This window comes from Octopus sinensis, linkage group LG11 (assembly GCF_006345805.1).
Source record: "Octopus sinensis linkage group LG11, ASM634580v1, whole genome shotgun sequence".
NCBI lineage: Eukaryota > Metazoa > Mollusca > Cephalopoda > Octopoda > Octopodidae > Octopus > Octopus sinensis.
In genome coordinates, this window is record NC_043007.1 from 4,365,263 (window position 1) to 4,386,575 (window position 21,313).

General features: G+C 34.6%; 1 long non-coding RNA gene across 1 annotated transcript in view; it reads left to right on the top strand.

Moving 5' to 3' along the window:
- LOC118765300 overlaps window positions 1-21,313 on the top strand; it is a 376,738-nt gene that overhangs the window by 303,426 nt on the left and 51,999 nt on the right. The window contains exon 5 of the long non-coding RNA XR_005001139.1: window positions 11,967-12,005. This is a non-coding gene — a long non-coding RNA (uncharacterized LOC118765300). The remainder of the gene's footprint in view (window positions 1-11,966; window positions 12,006-21,313) is intronic.

Below are 21,313 nucleotides of genomic sequence, written 5' to 3' on the forward strand. Positions count from 1 at the left end.
TATGGCAATAGTCCGGATTCTTATTGATCAGACCGCACAGGTGTGTGTTCTGTGTACTCAATACAAATATGATATGGATTCACATATGTTATGTTGTGAATTGAATGTCCAAAGCATTTCATCAAATTATCTCATAGGAGTCATCTTTTTTGCTTACTGTTTTTAGATTTAAACCTAGGAGTTTTTGTTTACTAATTACTTGGATAATCTCAATGAAAACTTTTCAACTCAGTGTGTGAGTGTGTGAGAGAGAGAGAGAGAGAGGGAGAGAAAGAGAACAGGACCATATTTGTATTTATTATACAGACTGCTGCCCTGAGGCATTTCCTCTCAGCCATATTGCTTAGAAGAACTAACTGGGTAGAAGAGGCAGTTAGGAAGAATGGAAAAGTCAAAGAAGCAAAGAATATTTCAGCCGCAGTCAAGGAGCCAGGATGATGTTGATGGACCAGTGTTTGCAGCATGGTGGAGATTCAGAGTATTTGTATCAGATAGAGGACCATTTAGTTATATACAACCCAGGATGTGTGCATGTGTATGTATGTGTGTGTGTGTACATGAGGATATTTGGTGGCTCCACCACTCCAAATATGTGAGCATGATATCCTGGCTTATTTTTGACCTTCATCTTTAGAATGTGAATTTACCATTATTATATCTACAAAATGTTTCAATCGGTTTGATCTCCAGTCACCATGAGGTATTTTGTTGCTAGATGTCTCCATTTGTTAACTAGGAACTTTTATTTCTAAACCAAAACCAGTGATGTCTGTTAAGCCCCTACACATCCCCCCAGTTGTTAATATTTGGAAAAATTATCATCACAGGTATAAACAAAAAAAACAGTTGAAAATTCATTAAGTGATCTTGTCAAATATTTATTTCTGAGTCATTAAGTTACTTTTATTGATCTAATAATTAACGAGAGTTAAATGATTGATTTCCCATGCCACCTGGTTTAACAACACCATGTGATCCTTAAGTGCTTGCAGTGGATCTCACTAGGTTTCAGTTATATAAACCAGGCTTTAAGTTCGATCTTTTTCTTGCAGATAAAATATCAGCAGATAAAATATAAGCTGTGCATTAGTTGCATCAATCTCACCTGTCTATAAGGATCTGGCAAAGATCTTGGCCACAGCTCCTTTTTTTTAAATTTTTTCTTTTCACTTTTTGTTTTACCTTTGACTAATTTCTATAATCTGCTGTAGAGAATAAATAGCAACCACTTCAAAAGCTTATTTGCAATGAACTGGCATTCCATCTAAACGATGCTGCTATTTCTCTCATGCACTTAACACCAATGTCCAAAGCTAGGAACTGCTTTTATGTCCTACCATAAGGATTTGTGGAACTATTTTATTGATCAATCTAAACACTGAGGTTTTGCGAGGTAACATATTGCTTTGTTTTTTCATATATTGTATTCTACTGCTGGCACTTTTAAGCTACAAAAACTAGATCATCAATTATCCACAAACTGTCTGACATACTTTATATGAGTGACTGTTCCAGCTGACATTGTCAATATATGTTTGTATGTAGCTGTGTGTGTGTGTGTGCGTGTGCGTGTGTATGCACGCATTCCCATGTGTGTCCAGATTCTTATTAATTCAGCATGCATTTTAGTATCTGTACAAGTACTGTAAACATATATGTACATGCATATATATTTATGAATGTGTGTGTGTGTCTGTCTGTGTGTATGTACATAATTTATTTATGCATTATTTGTCATTATTAATTTCGTCACTGTCGTTGTCATCATCCATCATCATCATCATCATCATCATCATCACTGCTAATGACAAACATGTATAATGTAATATAACGAACTAAATGTTAATAGCAATGCAACCTTACAGATGCAGCTTGATATAGTACCCCCTCCCCCCTGTCTACCAAAGACATCATCACCCCTGCAAATCAATTATCGTGGGACCAAAGACTAAATAAGCAAAAGATTAAGGACACAGACATGATTGTATGGTTAAGAAGTTTATTTGGTAAGTTTGTGGCCAATGAATAATACATATATGCATTTATGTATGCATTTGTGTGTGTGTGTCTCTCTCTCTGTATATATATATATATATATATATATACAGAAGGTGTGTCAGGTGCTAGAAAAGGGGTGTACAATCAACAGTACAAGATACAGTGTTTTGTTGACCAACAAACTGAAGCCAGCAATTCACACCAAATGCCAAAAACCTATTGTCAAAGAAAGTTTTGTTGTTGCGTGATAATGCACGCCCACACATGGCCACCCAGTCTGTTGAAACCATTAATCAATTGCACTAAAGGACTCTGATGAATTCCAGCACCTGACGCACCTTCTGACCAGAGAAATCAGATTACTGCTCTTTGTTCTTCTTTGGTGGACGTTGCTTGTGGAGTGGCCAGGCTTACACTGTAAAGCCAGAAAGAAAAATGGCATGATCAGGCCCAAACTTTGTTGCATGACCACAAGAGTACCAACTATAAGCATGCATGCATGCACAGAAGGCAGTGTGGCAATAATAAAGATATGTTGTGGTGAAAGAGCAGATAATTTTTGACTTCCCCCTCGTATTTTCTCATATAGCTCCAGGTCAACCATACATAAAGACACACAGACAGACAGACATTCAGTCAATTATGAAGTAAAACCAGTGCTAGTGTTATAAACGTTATTGAAGGCACACACTTGATGTATATGTTTTGCTTGTTCACCAGTTCATTGCTTTACGGAGCTCTGGGGACGACTCCCTCATAGCACTGGGTGTTAAAACACCTACAAGTCCTAGACAGGTGAGACAACTCACCTACAGTCCTATCCAGGGATGATGATACCGATATTTTGCCATCATATACTTGAATTAAACCAGGGATGAACTAAATGTGTGTATGTGTGTGTGTGTTCACATATACATCTATGATGGGGTTCGTACAGTTTCCATTTACCAAATATATTCTGAAGCAGCGGCTGACCTGGTGGGGGAGGGCCCATTGTAGAATGTGTGTGTGTGTGTGTGCACATGCAAACATGAATGTGTGTGAATGGTGACATCTCACAGCTGCACTCGAGTGAAACAATGAATGATATTTACATTGCCTGTTGACATTATTACTGATTGTTCTGTGCTTTTGAAGGCCTGCAGAATAAAAGAAATCTCTTGAAAAACAACTGAAGAAGATCCAGCCACAAAACTCTGCCCCAAATATGTCCCCATCCAACCCATGTTAGTATATTAAACTCAAGTGTTGATTGAGCAAGTGGCTAAACTCACACTCAACTGGTAATTTGCATAATGGTGCAAATGTTGATATCTTGTATTATTAACATAAGCCCTGTAAAGTGCTTCTGTGATCAATGTAAGGTAGACTTATGGCTCTGTGATTTAGGAAATGGTTTGGAATATAGGTGTTTTGGTCCCATTTGCTTGTACTAATTTTCATGGCAGTTAAAAAATCAAAATCCTGTATATTTCTTTCAATTCTGGATTAATCATAAAAAATGTCATGTAATTACCATTATTATCAATGACTCGATTATCAATATTTCAGCATTACCTTTCCTAATACCTTGGTTTGTATCGGTTTGTCATACAGCATACGGTCAATTGTGTTAGTCTGTCGTCATCTGTTCCGTGAGACTCACTGTCCTGAGACCTAATCTTACCACATTTCCTCCTTTCTTCATTTCTATAGCTGCCCTCCATCAATAGCTCACGGCACTTTTTCACCCAGCACCTATCATTCTTTCACCTCACATGTCAATACCAATGCACTCACATCTTTTGTATGCATTAGCTCAAACACTTTTAATGTGCAGTTACTCTCTCAGCTCATTTATGCTCAGCCTTTCATGCAAGCTATCCATTTAATCTCATTAGTTGCATCTTTAATGTCTTACTCTACTTTGAAGTTAACCTCCCAGTCACACTGTTTGACCTAGATAATGCATCTTCAATCTACAGTGTTCAAGACATTGTACATAACCTTAGAAACATGGTTTACTGCTTATAAAATCTTCGTATTGATCATATACATACATACATACATGTGTGTGTATGTAAGTATGTATATGTGTGTGTGCACACACATATATATGTATATATATAAACACACACACAAATATATGCACTCATATTTGTATAATTATATATATACATATATATATTATGTATGTATGTATGTATGTATGTATGTGTATATATATATATATATATTATATATATATATATATATATATATATATATATATATACCATCATGAAGAAAGCTGAGAGTAGAAACTTTTACAGAAAGAAAGCGATTACTAAAGTCTACAGTGTCTAGAAAACTCTTCTGAATTCCAATTGTAATATATTTTTATTCACTGTGGCATAGTCATCTTACACTGTGAGATAGTAATATCTTTTTTTAAATGCCTCTGTTTATGCTTCTGGAAATAATAAGGTTGTCCAAATAACATTATTTTCTACAAACATATCAGTAAAAACATTTCTCCAAATCTTTGTGAGTTCAATTCAGCATCATCCAAATTATGTTGATTCCTGTATCCTTCCATATCTGTTGGCTATTATTGAAGAAATAGAAATCTCAATAAGAAAAGTGGTTTTATATAAATTTAAAACATTTTAATCAAATATAAGCAGCATAATTACAGATTGGTGTTCCCTGCCCTCTTTGTTTTATAACTTTCTAAAAAACAAATACTCTTTTAATGAAATTTTCCCAAGATACATCTTAGATTTTGTAAATTCCATTTATCAGGACAAAATAATGAAGGAACAGTTCGCTGAGATGGTAGTGTGTGGGTTGTTGCTGTGACAGATGTAAGCCACAGAGGCAATAAACTAGATCAAAAGCTTGATATGGAGTACTGACAGGTTTATGACATCTCACTTTGAAGGTTATTTCCATGCAATTCAAGAACAAGGGATCTGCATTAAGTACCTGCAGCCTAAAAGGCAGAAAACATTGGATGGCAATAAATGCAGGCTGTGCAAAACCAAAACTGAAGTCATCAACCACATCATTGCCAACTACAAGGGAATGTCTTTAAGATGCCATCTTCCCATGAAGCATGATGCTGTCACCAAATCAGGCTGAACCACAGCAAGAAAAAAGGAAATTACCAACAGACAAAGTTGACTGTGTTGAAAACTGATAGCTTAAAAAATATATTGGTGGCAGTTCGATATTTAAGAGATGAAGAATTATGTACATTATTTACTTTATTTACATTTGATGGATATTTGTCCTCATCTTGTTTGTTGTTAACAACAAACAAGATGTGGACAAATATCCGTCAAATGTAAATAATGTATATTGGTGGCACTTGGAAATGAAAACAGCCACCAAGTTAAAGCACAACCAACTAGATATTGTTGCATGTGACCACAAGAAAAAAATTTACTTTGTTGTGGATATCAGTTGACCTTTGGACAGAAAAATAAAGAAAAGAAATATAAAGAGAAGAAATACAAAAAGAAAGAAAAGGTCTATGGCCCATTGGTAAGGTGTTTCCAAATCTAGTACCCAAGATACGTTTTCAGTTTAGCTATTATTACTGGAACAAAAGGATATGTATCAGCCCACTTGGAGTAAAGTATGGCTGAATGTGTCTTGGAGAAAGAATACAACTCCTTAATTCATACACTGCGTAGAATCACAATAACTTGGACAATAAAATCTGCAAGACCTTCTTAATATTTAAAGGTTGATGAACAAAACAAACACTTTCCTTCACAACTTTGCTACCAAACAAGTGGCCAGTCGAAATTAATTCTAAATTAAAAAGAAGGAAAGAAAACATACATACACACACAAGCAAGTGTATATATATACCCCCCCCCCCACACATATACATACATGCATACATACGTACAGACAGACACGAGGCATAAGACCAGTCCAGATTGCCCTTTGAGTGCCACATTGTATCACTTAGACAACTCCTATTGAACTGTAAAGAGAGAAATTAGTAGATTACATTTCCACTCAACAGTATAAATTGTGATATTGTGATGAGATTGCTTGTGTTGAGGTGGTCAATGATGATATATTCTGAACACATAAAGCCATCCATTGTTACAATGGATGGCTTTATTGCTACTGCCGTGGTGTACTTGTTGGTGTTGTACTGTTGCAATGTGGGATATGTTGGCCGCATGAATAATAGCTGAAACAAACCTTTAACTTTAATACTTATTGCTGGACATGGTATTTTGTGTTGGCTTTGGAACATGTTAATAATACATTGCCAACTGGGAGGAGTGAAAACTGATGGGCCATAGATAGCAACCTCCTATAGAGCATTGTGTTAATGTTCATAATTGGTCTGTCTGAGTACCTGAAGTTGTCTGTGTGAAAGTGCAAAGCTGTCTGCTAATCTGTTTGACCGCCTTTTGAGTTAAGCACCAAACAGATTTTATGGAGTGAAAAGAGGATAAATTCTAGAACAGCTGAGAGGCCATATCTCAACTCAGCTTCACACTGATTGGTCAATTTATAAATCAATGATGTGAAACTGTGGTGGCTCACTTGCAGTACCTACCCAAGTATCCAGCAATTACACCCCTCTTTTATTATATATTTCTCTTTCTCTATCTCTCTATCTCTCTCTCTCTCTCTCTCTCTCACACACACACACACACACACACTGCATCTGCCCATTTAAAAGTAAGGAAAACTGGTAGAATATTAAAAAAAGACAGTATAAACACAACAAACATGATATTATTCTGTTGGACAGGAAACAAAAGTCATGCTCTATTGCAGAAGACAACTGCCTGGCAGATGCGAATGTCTCATCTGAAATTGGGGAAAGAGTTACAAGGAACTTGCTGTTATTGTAGCCAGGCTACGGATTACCATTTGTACCTACCATCATAGGTACACTGGCTTCATGTAACACATTTGCTAAAACAAGAAGTCTAGAAACTCTTGGGTTTTCCAAGAATGTTCACAATAAATTAACGTCTCCCAAGTCCATTTGATTAGTAGCATAGTGAAACATTCCACAGACACTCCTTTTGAGTTTCTCTGAATGAATGTAAAGTGCCTGTAGCTTTTACACACATAAAGGGTGATCACACATACACACTAGTCTATTAAAGAGAGATGTACACCTTTTACATAAATATGTTTATATGTAAGCCTGCATCTATATATAGACTGACTTATTCATGAAACTTTGGAAATGTCTGGACTGAAAAACAACAACAGCAAAAAAAAAACGTGTCACTTTGTTAGTGATTGTCTTTAATTCTGTAAAGAACTTAAATACATCTTAAAGAAAACACATATACAGATGCACAGAAATTATGTATGGAAGTTGGTTTGTTGTGCGGTGTGCCTTTCTCTTGAAACCCCTGAGTTAGGAAACTCCTCAGTTAAGTGATCATAGCGAAACACATTTTTTCTCGTTTCATCTCTGTTTTAATTCAATTCCCATACAAATTTCAATGTTTTGTTTCGTTTTTTTGTTTTGTTTGTTTTTCGGTTCCTTCCCAATAATGTTCCTCTATCAAATTAATTCTTTGTTTGAAGATTCCTATTCCGTAATAGATCTGTCTTAATTAAGTAAAACCAGAATAGAACATTTTGCATTAGAAACAAATCAAAGAGAAATTTTATGAAATAACTAACTAAAATATATCTGAAACACTTCTTTATTTCAAGCCATTAACAACAATAGAAAAAGTAGTATAAAATGGAATGAATAAATAATGGGCAATATATACATGTACATATACATACATATATACATATATACGTGTACATATACATATATATATATAAATAGATGAATAAATATATATGTATGTATATATATATATATAGATATATATATGTATGTATACACATGCACAGACACATACATAGACACACACATTGAGGGCGCATTGTAAATATTGTTCTTTTCTTTTCCATTAATTCCTTTTTTATTTGTATTTTGCCTTTTTATCTTGCCTCACATTATTTACCTACATACTCTCCTACTCAGCTCTTTGTTTATGTATCCTAACATTCACATATTAACTTTGTACACACACACACACACACACACACACACACACACACACACACACACACACACACACACACACACACACACACACACACACACACTCACACACACACACAGCTAGAAAGAGATATGTATGTTGTACTACATTCAAGATTTAATAGATTTGCAAATTTGAATTATGTTTCATCTTAAGTAGCCAGGTTTTGTGCTTCAGTATTGCAGCCAATGCCATCAACACCATTATCACAACATATGACACACAATACTAACATCATTGTCACTCTGACCAAGAAAAAGACTTCAAAATTTTACCTCCAACATGATTGGAACAAATGTTACCTCCACTGACACCACTATTATCACAATCGTACAGCAATAATCCGAATTGCCACTATCTACCACCATCACTACTAACACCTGAACTACAACAACAAGCCTTGCCTTGACCGCTTCTGACTTTTGTCACTACCAACAGGGAGCTTCTTTATCTCCTGCTCAACACAACTGCCAAAAATCACTTTGAAAATACACTCTACCTACTTGAAAAAGGGACACATTTGTTTATATCAGCGCATAAACCAATGTCTGATAAACAGATGGAATGGTCATGGCTAGAATGTCTTTGATCATATATCTATTTGATCGTAATTGACTTGAGACCAAACAGCAACGCTACTACCACCAGAAAAACTGTAAACTCTGAAAGACATAAAATGGCAACTTTTATGATGTTACTCTATCAAAGCCAAATATTTTTTGAAATAAATCAATCTATGTTTTTATCTATTTAGGATAATTCGCCTTTTTAAGTGAAATAAAAAATAAAAGGTACCGTTGTAGGAAGTTTTCCAACCAATAGAAATAAAAGCATTAACTTTTAGCATTGATTTTTATCATTTTCTTTGATTCGTAAGGAACCAGTAAATTTATGGCAAACAACGATGTTTCACTGTAATGTTAATGGCAAATAATACTTTTTCACTAGCAGCTATATCATTTCATTAAAATATTCCCTGGAACTTCGGTTGCAGTATTTATTTTTCTATGTTTTTTTGTATTATTTTATTCTTAACGGGTGTTTTTACTATTTTTGATCCTTTTTTTTTCCTTATTTCCGTATTTGTTTTGTTGTCATTGTCGTTTTCTTTTCTTTTGGTAGAAGGTATTTTCTTTTGTATGATTTCTAGAGGTTGGTTGACAAAGTCAATATTGAAGATCTTGTTCCAAGCTGAGCCACGTCACTCCTTGGAACTATGATTTATTAAAGTAAATTCTCTCAGTAGACTCTGAAAAATGAGTTATGGTCTGTCACTCCCAATATATATGTTTGGTATCATCAGAAAAACATCACTTTCTGTGGTGGATATATTCTCTGCGATGCTAGAATTTTCTTCTTCAAACCAATTTATTCCACTTTTGAACTGAATTTTACCTAACTGAACTCTACTGTATTGAACAGAATACTAGAAACAAAATGACCAAATGTTTATTAGTGTAGAAGTATTGAGTAAAATTCATTGCACATATTTCATTGTGTATTTGGACAGTAAACTTTATTCTTTATGTCCAACTTCTTTTAGCTGCTGGAAATACATTCAGGTCACTTGAAATATCTCATCTGCTTAATGCCACGAGAAAAGAGCTAAGAATTGATTTTTAAAAGCCTCTTGGAGAGGTGACATTTACTATATATTTTATATATTAAGCCTGCTACCATATACTAATTTATAATACTACAGTGTAGCTTAATATGTACATTCATTGCATGAGCAAAGAAGCCTGTGTCGCTGTGGAAGGACGACCACAAGTGAAGTTGATAAAGAAGCAATACACTTGTGTCTGAAGAGTCAACTGTTTATATATAATTTGTCATGCGGCTCTAAATTACAGTTGAAGATATATGATGTCATCATCATCATCATTGTTCGACCGTGGTCGAGACAATGGAATTTACCATGCTACGCCAGACTTCACGGTCCATGATGGCATTACGGAGGTCCTGTTGCTGGATGCCTGTATCCCTGGAGATTACATCAGGGTAGGAGAGTGTGCACCCTCTGGTATTGCGAGTAGATGGCTTCCAGAGGAGAAGAGTAAAAATTACCTCTTTTTCAGCTCTACAACAATGTCCAGCAAACTGGACTCTCTTACCTTTCACAAGAGATGACACAGATGGTAGTTTCCCATATATTTGCATTTTGGTTGGATGGCGCTTCCACGAGAGATTTTGAGCTCTCATAAGGAGGCGAGTGTAGGTTCCATCCAACCGCCTCTCAAGCTCCTTTGATAACGTCCAGGTTTCTGAGCCATATAATAGAATTGGTTCGACTGTGGCTTTGAAGATTTCAAGTTTGAAGTCTCTACTTAGATTTGATGACCAGATCTTATGACCAGATCTTATGATGTATGTGGCACATAAAAAGCACCATCCGAATGTGGCCGATGCCAGTGCCGCCTTAACTAGCTTTTGTACTGGTGGCATGTAAAAAGCACCATCTGATCGTGATCGATGCCAGCTCCTCTGGTCCATGTGCCGGTGGCATGTAAAAAGCACCCACTACACTCTTGGAGTGGTTGGTGTTAGGAAGGGCATCCAGCTGTAGAAACTCTGTCAGATCAGATTGGGGCCTGTAATGCATCATTGTCCGGTCAGCTAAAAGGTAAAAATATGTCATGAGAAGTAAATTCACTGCTTACAGCATTGGTAATACCAAAATACTTTTGACTTAAAGTCATCACTGTTTGGCTTGGATGGTCTAAATTGCTTTAGTTAGACTCTCGTCATACATCAGTAATGCTGTCGTCTCTCAATTTTGTTATCCAATAATTACAAAATCTTGCTATGATTGTTTTGTTTTGTGCTTAAATGGAAACCTCTAAAAAGTTAGATTGTCCACTATTTCATCTCATATAAAGTTATTATGTTATATAACCACCCCCACACCCAAGTTATATCTCCCCATATGTGTCATCGTTATATCTGTTGTTATATCACAGCATTATATTTTTATTGTGATGTGATACATCTGGAAACCAGGTGTAAAAACTAACATCAAAATCATTTACACCCAGTCACTGCTAGTCTATACATTTTGTCACCTGTGTGTTTCCATAATTGTTCATTTGCTGACTGCAACACTTTGACTTAATTTCTCTCCTGTGATGATCTTTCATTGCAACCTTTGCATTTATAACATCACCATAGCTACATCCCAAAGATTAGAGTCTTTATTTCAGAAAATTTCCCAAAGTACCTTTTCCATTAAACATATAGAGTTAATTGCAGGATGATGTACTTAGTGTTGTAAATGACAAAACAATTTCCAGCCAATTAAAATTAAACTCTTGAAAAGAAAGATCATTAGTGTTAATGATTAAACAAATGGATAGTCTTAACAAAAGAACCATATCTTTTCAAAGATTTTGTATCACTTAGTAAGTGTAGACTAGTCTTGTTTATATTTCACTGAGGAAGTTTAATAAGAATGAAACATGGCTGGGGTTGTCACTGTACTGAAATGTTTCTACTTAATTTCAAATCATTTTATATCTTCAAGTTATCTCTCTTGCCTTCTTTGACTTTACTTTTCTCTACAAGTTTTAGTTCAATTGATTAAATTTTCCTTTTCTTTTTTTTACTTACTACACTTAACTGTATGTTCCTCATTCAGAAGGCACCTTTGGATATTTTCCTATATCACTAATTAAGCCTAGAGATTACTCATCGTGATCAATTGTTGATTATCTACAAAACTCAACTACAACTAAGACTGGAGTGCTGCACACATACGTGCAGTATTGCTCCTATTATGCACGCAAATAATCAATATTTATCTCCCAAAATACCATCAACCTAAGGAAGCCTCCAAAGTTCTTGGACACTATTCCTCATGGTCTAATTAAAAAAATGAATTCTCACCTTTATTTTGGTTTTTCTTTCTAGATTCCTGATAGAAGAACTGCCCAAGGATTACATCTTGAAGTAAGTGGAATGTTATTTTTCCTTATGTCTTTCTCTCACGTCTTTATATAATTAATCTGGCAACCCTGGGGAAAGGGACACACGGGCACCAGGGAAGCTAGTTAAGGCGGCACTGGCATCAGCCACGTTCGGATGGTGCTCGTTACATGCCACGTACATCATAAATATATTGTCCTCCTTCATGCTACCACAACTGCTCTAATTGTGTGTGTGTGTGTGCATGTGTGTGTGTGTGCATGCATGCATGCAAGCGTGTGTGTGCATCTTATGTTCGTACATGTGTTTGCTGTGCATGTAATTTAACCATCACACCTGAGGTAGTCTTTGCAAATTTGAGAACCTGCATTTTTGGAGGCGAATTAAATAATTTTTTGTAAAATTTACCATTCCTCCCATCAGTAACCTTCACCAATAAATTAGAAGTATCTGCCTGTTGTCAACCAAGTAGACTGAAGCAACCAAAGTAGCGTCCCTTACTTCATGATTAGATATTCTGAATTTACATTAATATAATTAATATAATTCAACATTTTAATCTCACAACCACTAATTATACTTCTTTTTATATATACAGTTTAAGTATTGATTTTTTTTTTGACTATGTCACAATAGGGATTGCAAAGGTTATAGTGTTTTGAATCATTTGATATTCATTTAACCAATTTCATATGTCAAACTAGGTTACAAAATGCAGCTGACCTGGGGTTTTTAATTATCTCCGTCATCTCCCTGCTCTTATATATAATCTTTACAAATAATATCTTACATTAGCATAGGGATTCAAATTTAGGCAAACAATTTAGTTGTTGCCATCAACACCAGAGCTTGTCAAGTATTTACTTTATGTTGAGTTCTAGATTTATATATATATATATTATATTATTCAAAAAAAAGTATAGTATTAAATATCCATCACAGCTGATCTTACCAATCGGTTTCGCACAAAGAATACAATGGAATGCTAGGTAACAATCTGATTATATAACTTTACACTCATCAGAGTTAGCCAATATGGAAGGGAATATGGCAAATGCTCTCTATTGTTGGAGATAGACAAGCACAACCGGTCAGTGGCCCCTGTGAAAAAGGCAGTGAATTTACAGCTCATATTATTCCCACTTCTCAGCAACAGATTTTCATAAAGTTTTCCATTGGTATCTTTTAAAGGCTTTAGTTGATCATAAAACTGGAACCTTTTTACTTGTTCGGTTGTTGCCTTTACCATCCTTAAATGAATTATATAACCAATTGAGTTTCACTTCAATACCAGTTTTGTTTTCTTTCTTTTTTTTGGTAGCAGTTACATCTTGAAAAATTATAAGTTATTTTCATTTAAATTTGTTTGGTGTTTTACTATTTTTTAAAATTTTGAGTGGTATGTAATTAGATTTGTACTAACTTCATGCATAGATTCATTTTCATATCAGTACAATTCCAATGATGAGCATATTGCAGCTAGATTCTTTGTAAGGAATCTTAACAATGAAGAATTAAATACCATGATAGTTTTGTAAATTTGTCATATTGATAAACATTGTTAGACACAGATTGACCTCCAGAGTATTTGCTAATGTCATTAATGCTACTTATTTATCATGTATAATTTCTGCCAGACAAAATTTATTAGGAATTAATTAAAATGTGGTGATTAACATGTGTGGAATATTTTAATATGTGATTACAATGCAAAGATTAAGATTAATTGCATTGGATTGGCAAATTTAGTAGAGAGGGCTGAGGAAATCCTTTGCAGGAATTAGCTATGAGTCTTCCAGTTCTGAGTTCGTATCATGCCAGAGTCAACTTTATGTTGAGTTCTTTGGGAATTGATAAAGTAAATACTTGACAAGCTCTGGTGTCAAGTATTTACTCATCCATTGTGATATTTTGACTGTTGTCCAATGTTTCAAATATGTTTTAGCATTGTCATTGTAGCCTTTTTTGAACAATCACAAGAAATTTCATTTTCACGTAAAACAACTATATTTTGTAGTCATTATCCATAATGTACTCCAAAAACGCTTCAGTAGCTCTACTTTGCATCGCTTGCAAACTTATATGCTCAATGATCATTAAAGTGCAATGACCTCCACAGTAACCAGATTTCAATTTGGTTTTTTGTTCCTCAGGTAATTGGAAACATAGGTTGTTGTGCTACTCATAAAACTTCTTGGTAGTCCAATTATTTGATGAAAAAATACCACCAAAGCAACTTAAACCGTCCAAAGGATGGGTGCATTTGTTAGTATATATATATATATTTAAATTTTGAAATTTAAAAATAGGATAAAATCTTTATATGAATTTATCAAGTAGTCAGCGTGAAAAACCTCATAAGGGAAAAATTTTGACTTTAAGAGTCCCTCATAATGTGAGGCATTTATGTATAGTAATGCCCTTAATATGAATATATATATATATATTTGTTTCAAATTTGTGTGAATGTATATAGAATAAAGTTAAAACAGTCTGGTTTTCATGTTTTTTCTTATGCTATTTCAACAAAATTAGCACTTACCTACATAGTGTAGTCATCAGATTTCAAATGTATTTAACTGACCGTTGAGTTCTTGACAACTTTGGTACCTCTTAGAACGCTCCAACCAGTTGAATTTTTAGAGTATCTTTTTGATCAATCTGCATGTTCTTAAACATCACACTTTGCCTGGTGTATCAATATTCTGTGACTTGTTAATGTCTATTAAACCACATCATTAACTGGTTGCTATATTATTGCTGTTATTTCCATTCAGAACAGGTGTGAACCTTTTAATTAACCGTTTTCCTTTCATCTTTCTTCCAACCTCATTTGTGTCACGTAGTTTGTGGAAAGGAAAAATTAGAAACATTTTCTGACCACTTGTCTCTATATGTTCAGTCAATGGAATTTGACAAACATTGGTGTTCTGGATTTGTTGTCTGTGGACTCGTGAGCATTCTGATAACGCATTCCCTGACTCGCCTATATATAATTCCTCACAATTCGGGCATTTAATGCAATAGGTCAAATTTCTGCTTTTGGAGTTCATATCTGCATTTGCAAAAATCTGTCCATTTTTTGTTCTAATGGATCTACCTGTATGCATGTATACACACGTTCCACATCTGTTATCATTACACTTGGATACTGTGAATGTGTTATCCCATTTGTTCATGTTGAATTTTGCCTTTGATAATAGTTTCTTCAGGTTATGTGGTTACCTTTTGCTTAAGATAAGCGTTTGATTAGTTATTACGTTTTATGATTTTTCACTTTGTTTTATAATTGGCAAATTTGTTTTGATGGTGTTAAAAATGGTTTTGATGCAGATTGTGCATTACTAGAAATGGTATTGTGTTCCTTTGATGAACAGCAATAATATAACAACCAGTCAATGATGTGGATTAATAAATATAAACAAGTACGGCTGGCAAACTGTGAAGTGTAACAGACTAGAATTGTCAACAACTCAACTGTCAGTTAAGCACATTTGAAATCTGATAAGTACACTATGTATGAAAGAGCTAATTCTGTTAAAATACCATATTAAAATGCGTGGAAACCAGACTATGCTTTAACTTTATTCAACCTATATATATATATATATATATATATATATATATATATATATATATATAGTCAACAGATGAGATTCAGAAATTCTTGATATAGAAAATACTTAGTGATATTCAAATGATTCAAATTCAGACGCCAATGTCTTCACATGTATACATATATATTTTTTGCATATCAAACCAAAGCCATTATATTTAATTTATCTGCATAATCGCCCCCTCTCTCTTCCTCTGTGTGTGTGTATATATATATATATATATTTGTTGTATTTTGGGATGTTGAATTTTTTTTCCTACTCTTCTGTGAAAATGAAAAGTATTGCTAAAGTGGTCATAGTTGTGTGATGAAAGATTTCTGGACAATGGACATGAGTTAAAGCAAGAAGAGTAATAAACGAGTGAAGAAGAAATATATAGTGTGTGTGTTTAATTGGGGGAAAAAAAACATCCCAAAATACAATATCTGTTTCAACACATGATTTCACATCAGTAATCTTGCAACGCAAATTGATAAACGTATATATATATATATATATATATATAGAGAGAGAGAGAGAGAGAGAAAACAAAGGAATTTGTGCACTGAAGAAGCCTGTGAGGATAGCTTAGAGAATCAGGTAATTGTCTTTTAGAAGATGGAGAAAGTGGTTTGCAAGCCTCCTTGTCCTTTTAAAGGGTATTCACCCAGTTTTCCGAGTTATCCTCACAGCTTTCATGCGTTCTTGAATTCCTTTATTTTCTGGAGACAACCAAAGATTACTGACACATGCAGCCCTTATAAATTGGTTTGGACGTTAAACGATGATGATGATGATGATATATATATTTATTTGTTGTGCAAGATTAAGTTAATGTAAAAAATAAATAACACTGAAGCAAAATAACACCAAATATATAGTGCGTGTGTTTTTATTGGCTAAACTGGCAAAATGACCATTCCGAAATACAACAATATATATATATATATATATATATATATATATATATATATACACACACACACCGGAGTAAGCACATAAAAGTGAAACAAAGTGGAAAAAATAGTAGTCAAATACCAGAAGTAGAGTAATATTCTTTATTACTAAAGTTTATCTGTGTGTGTGTGTGTGTGTGTATGTATATAAAATCATTTTCTTTTTTTCCTTTTACATGTTTCTGTCATTATACAGTGACCATACTGGAGCATTGCCTTGAAAAATTTTTACTAAAATTAATCGATTCCTGTGCTTATTTTTTACGACCCTGCTATTTATTTTATTGGTCTCTTGTAGAACCGCTAAGTTACAGGAACATCAACACCAACACCAATTGTCAAACGGTGGTGGGGGACAAACACACACACACAAAAAAAAAAAAACACACACACACACAGATGCGATAGTCTTCTTTCAGTTTCCATTTATAAATATGAACTTCTTGCAATTTCAACCTACCGAATCCTTTTATAAGTTAATGTATCCATTTATAATCATAGAATGTTATGAGCAACTATTGCAGGACCAGTTTTTGCTTGTCTGCTATGCTCTGCAATAAAGACAGTTTAAACATACCCCAGTCTCCAATATGCACCAAAACACTCTCAGTTTCTATGCAAATTACACCCGTAGTATTGACATAAGTTGTTTGTGTTGAGGTAAAACGTATTGATGTCCAAGTTAAAAGATGATCAAAGCAAGAATAAAGATATAACTCATATATATATATATTTTTTAATGCCTGTATGTGTGACTCTATTATATATACATGTATATAAGTATGTATGTTTGATATATATATATATATATATATATATATATATGTGTGTGTGTGTGTGTGCATGCATGTGCACATGAGTATGCATGTACTTTTGACATAGTAGGGCACCAGTATCAATGCACATACATGTGCACACATGCATATATGAAATATGCCTGTGAAATATATAATATATGTAATATGTATATAGTATATTATACACACACACATGTTTATGTATAGATATATGATATGAGCAAATCAGTATCATTTTATCACTTTGTAGATTTATTGATGTGGAGAAATGTAGTTGATATCGATATTTTGTAGAGGCCAAATGTACAGAAAAGATTAAAAAAAAAAAGAAGCGCAAGACAACTAGAGAAAGAAAAAGAGGCAAAAAGAAGCTGTGTGGGAATAGTTTGAAGAAAGAAATCAAAGTGCAGTGAGTATGTGACCTGATCTTTAGCAAAAGGTCGAATGTGAACGAAGGAGAATAAGGAAACAGGGTTTGTAAGGACAGAGAGAAAGGCTGCAAGGCAACGGGGGAGGGTGTAGTTTGTGCAAGAGCAAAGAAATGGTCAAAGCTGTTTAGATTGCAATGATATTTTGTAGTCGGAAGTTCAATATGCCCCAGAACAGCTTACCAAGATACCGACTAGTTTATATAAATGTATACTGATGTGTGTGTGTGTTAATTTATATGTATTTCATATTATGGTTATAAATTAGGTTTTGTTTTGCAATTTTTCATTCCAAGTGTGAAAAAAACTGTAAGCCAAAACAAGTTTGTGTGTGTGTATGTGTACACACACACACATATATATATATACACACATACACACATATGTATGTATATATGTATACACACAGAACACTAAAAGAACTGAATTATTCATATGAAATATTGCACTTTTGTTGTTGTTGATATACTTTTAGATTTTTCTTTTTCACTTTTTTCTCTGCTCTTATTTTATTTTGGTTTCATTGTAAACCGATAACTATTCTTTATTTTTGTACACTAATAAATATTTGACTTTCTTGATAAAAGAAAATCAGATAAAAAAAACTAAAAAAAAAAACTACTTTTACATCAAGATTTACATCAGTCTCTTGTGAAAAAAATGTATAATTATGAAACCTTTTATTGGATTAATTAGGAGAAGCATTGGCAACTGTACTCGTTCCACTATTGACCTACACTTCGGCATGTACACACATAAATCCACTCTCATACTGACGCAAACTTCTGTTTCTGCTACACACGCCCACATACATTCATGTACATCTTCAGTTAGTTATTTATCAGGAGACTTCATCTACAAACACTAAAATAATTGATTCTATACGCTTAGTTTAGTTTTGAGTCATTATTCTCTGAGTGTATTATTTTTATTAGTATTTTTTTTTTTCACAGTTTATCAATGATTTCTCATTAATTTTGGATTGATATTGGTTCAACACTACGACTGAATAACAACTCTCGGGTACATTGAGATTGATTACAAAAATACTTTTGTATAGAATTTTGAGGCAGTTTTTCTGTGAGTTCTATAGATGTTTTGGTGGCACCTTTAAGTCTGGCATCAGCTTTGCCTTCCTTTCATCATTTTTGATAGAGTGATGGTCAGTGAAGTAAGTGGCACTCAAATGTTGAGTGGGGTGTTGGTTTAGTCAGCTCTACCTTTCTGCAAAACTCTGTGGCCTTGTGCCAATGCTGCAAATCATCATCATCATCATCATCATCATCATCATCATCATCATCATCATCATCATCAGCAACAGCAGCCTTCATTATTGCTCTTTTTGTTGTTTTTGTCATCATCATTATCATTGTTGTCATCATCATCATTCATCAACATCCTCCTCTGGCTCTCAATCCTTCTCTTCTTCATTATCATCATTGTCGTCATCAAATTTAAGTTTATTATTCTGAGTTTGATAAAATAAAATTCTAGTCAAATGCTGGAATTGATTTTTAATCAACTGCATAACCTCTCCTCTTAATTTCAGACTCTTGTCTAATTTAGAAAATGCTATTATTACTGAGAGCAGGGGATTACTGGATTGGTAGTGCACTGGATAAAATATTTTGCATTGCATAATTCTCTTGATTCTGGTTTCAAATCTCACCATGGTCGATTTTGAGTTTCATCCTTCCAGTCAAGCTGTGAGGGTGATGTCATTGACTGTTTCCCCTACCCCCAGATTTGTGGCATTTTTGCATGTGCTGGAAATAATTATTTCTAACATAGGTACAAGGCCAGAAACTTGACAGGAGCAAATTAGTGGATTAAATTAAACCATAGTTATCAGCTGGTACTTTATTTAATTAACCCGAAAGGATTAAAAGCAAAAATGGTGTTGGTGGGACTTATTTTCTGTCCTTGTTTTCATATACATTTGCTGCTTTCTTCCAAGGAATCTTGTCCTCATAGCTTAGTTTTCCTTGGGGCTGGCCAGATTGGAGCAATCTCGAGTATAACTAGCCGAAATTGCAAAGATAATCTGGAACTCGACTGAGGATAAAAAACTCCGAATGACCCATCCTTGTTTTTTTTGTATCATCTATCTGGATGTTTTGTTGTCCCTTTTTTATATCACCTAACTGTCTGGATGTTTTGTGTTCTTGTCCCATTTTGAATTTTTTATATATAAATATATGTAAAAAGCACGTAAAAAGGCACGTAAAAAGCACCATCCGATCGTGGCCATTGCCAGCCTCGCCTGGCCTCCGTGCCGGTGGCACGTAAAAAGCACCCACTACAATCATGGAGTGGTTGGCGTTAGGAAGGGCATCCAGCCATAGAAACATTGCCAGATCAGACTGGGCCTGGTGCAGCCTTGTGGCTTCCCAGACCCCAGTTGCACCATCGAACCCATGCCAGCATGGAAAGCGGACGCTAAACGATGATGATGATGATGATGATGAAATGTGTGTGTGTTTGTGTGTGTGTATATATATATATATGTGTTTGTGTGTGTATATATATATATATGTGTTTGTGTGTGTGTATATATATATGTGTGTGTGTATGTATATATATATATATATATATATATATTATATATATATATATACACACATGATGGGCTTCTTTTAGTTTCCGTCTACCATATCCACTCACAAGGCTTTGGTTGTCCTGAGGCTAAAGTAGAAAACACTTGCCCAAGGTGCCATGCAGTGTGACTGAACCTGGAACCATGTGGTTGGGAAGCAAGCTTCTTTCCACACAGCCACACCTGTGCCGTTAGAAACAATAGTAATTATTAACGAATATTGAGTTCCCCCTGCTATATTCTGTATTCAAATTACTCCAGAATCATCACCAGTGATGCACTGAAGAGGATTCACCTATTATATTCCTCTTCCTTACAAAATGTGACTCTTTGTTCAATGTGAGAAATTGCTAATATAAGTAGTAACCCTTAAGTAGGTCATATAATTCCAGGCCCTCAAAAATAAAGGAATAGATAAAATATTTTAGAAACTTAATTTATGACTCTTTTACTCTTTTTTCTCTAATTGTGACATTTCAAATTCATCCCACTTACAACCCAATTCACCATGTCCTTGTCTCCGGATGCTGCTTTCATCTCTTCAACTGGTGTTGTGGGTGCAGACATGGTTGTGTATTTAAGAATTTCTTGCTCACATGGTTCCGGGCCTCATTGCATGGCACCTTGTGCAAGCAAATTTCTTTTAACCTCTAACTTTGGAGTTAACTCAAAATTTATGAGTGAAATCAGGCAGAAAAAAAACAGCAAAAATCTCTCAGATTGATTGTACCTGATGAGTTATGGTTTCTTGCCTTTCCTCTACCAATTTCACAGTCCCTTCAAAAATATTTCTGACTTAACGACCCCTTTAGGTTATGAATGACCATGGGATTGCTCCTAGAAACTTCCTCTCCAAGGCACAAGTCCAGGCAAGGCTGTTTATGGAAGACCAGCATTCACCCAAACGTACCAGCCTCCCCTCTCCATGCCACCCATGTTATCCAAGGGAAAGGCAAAGG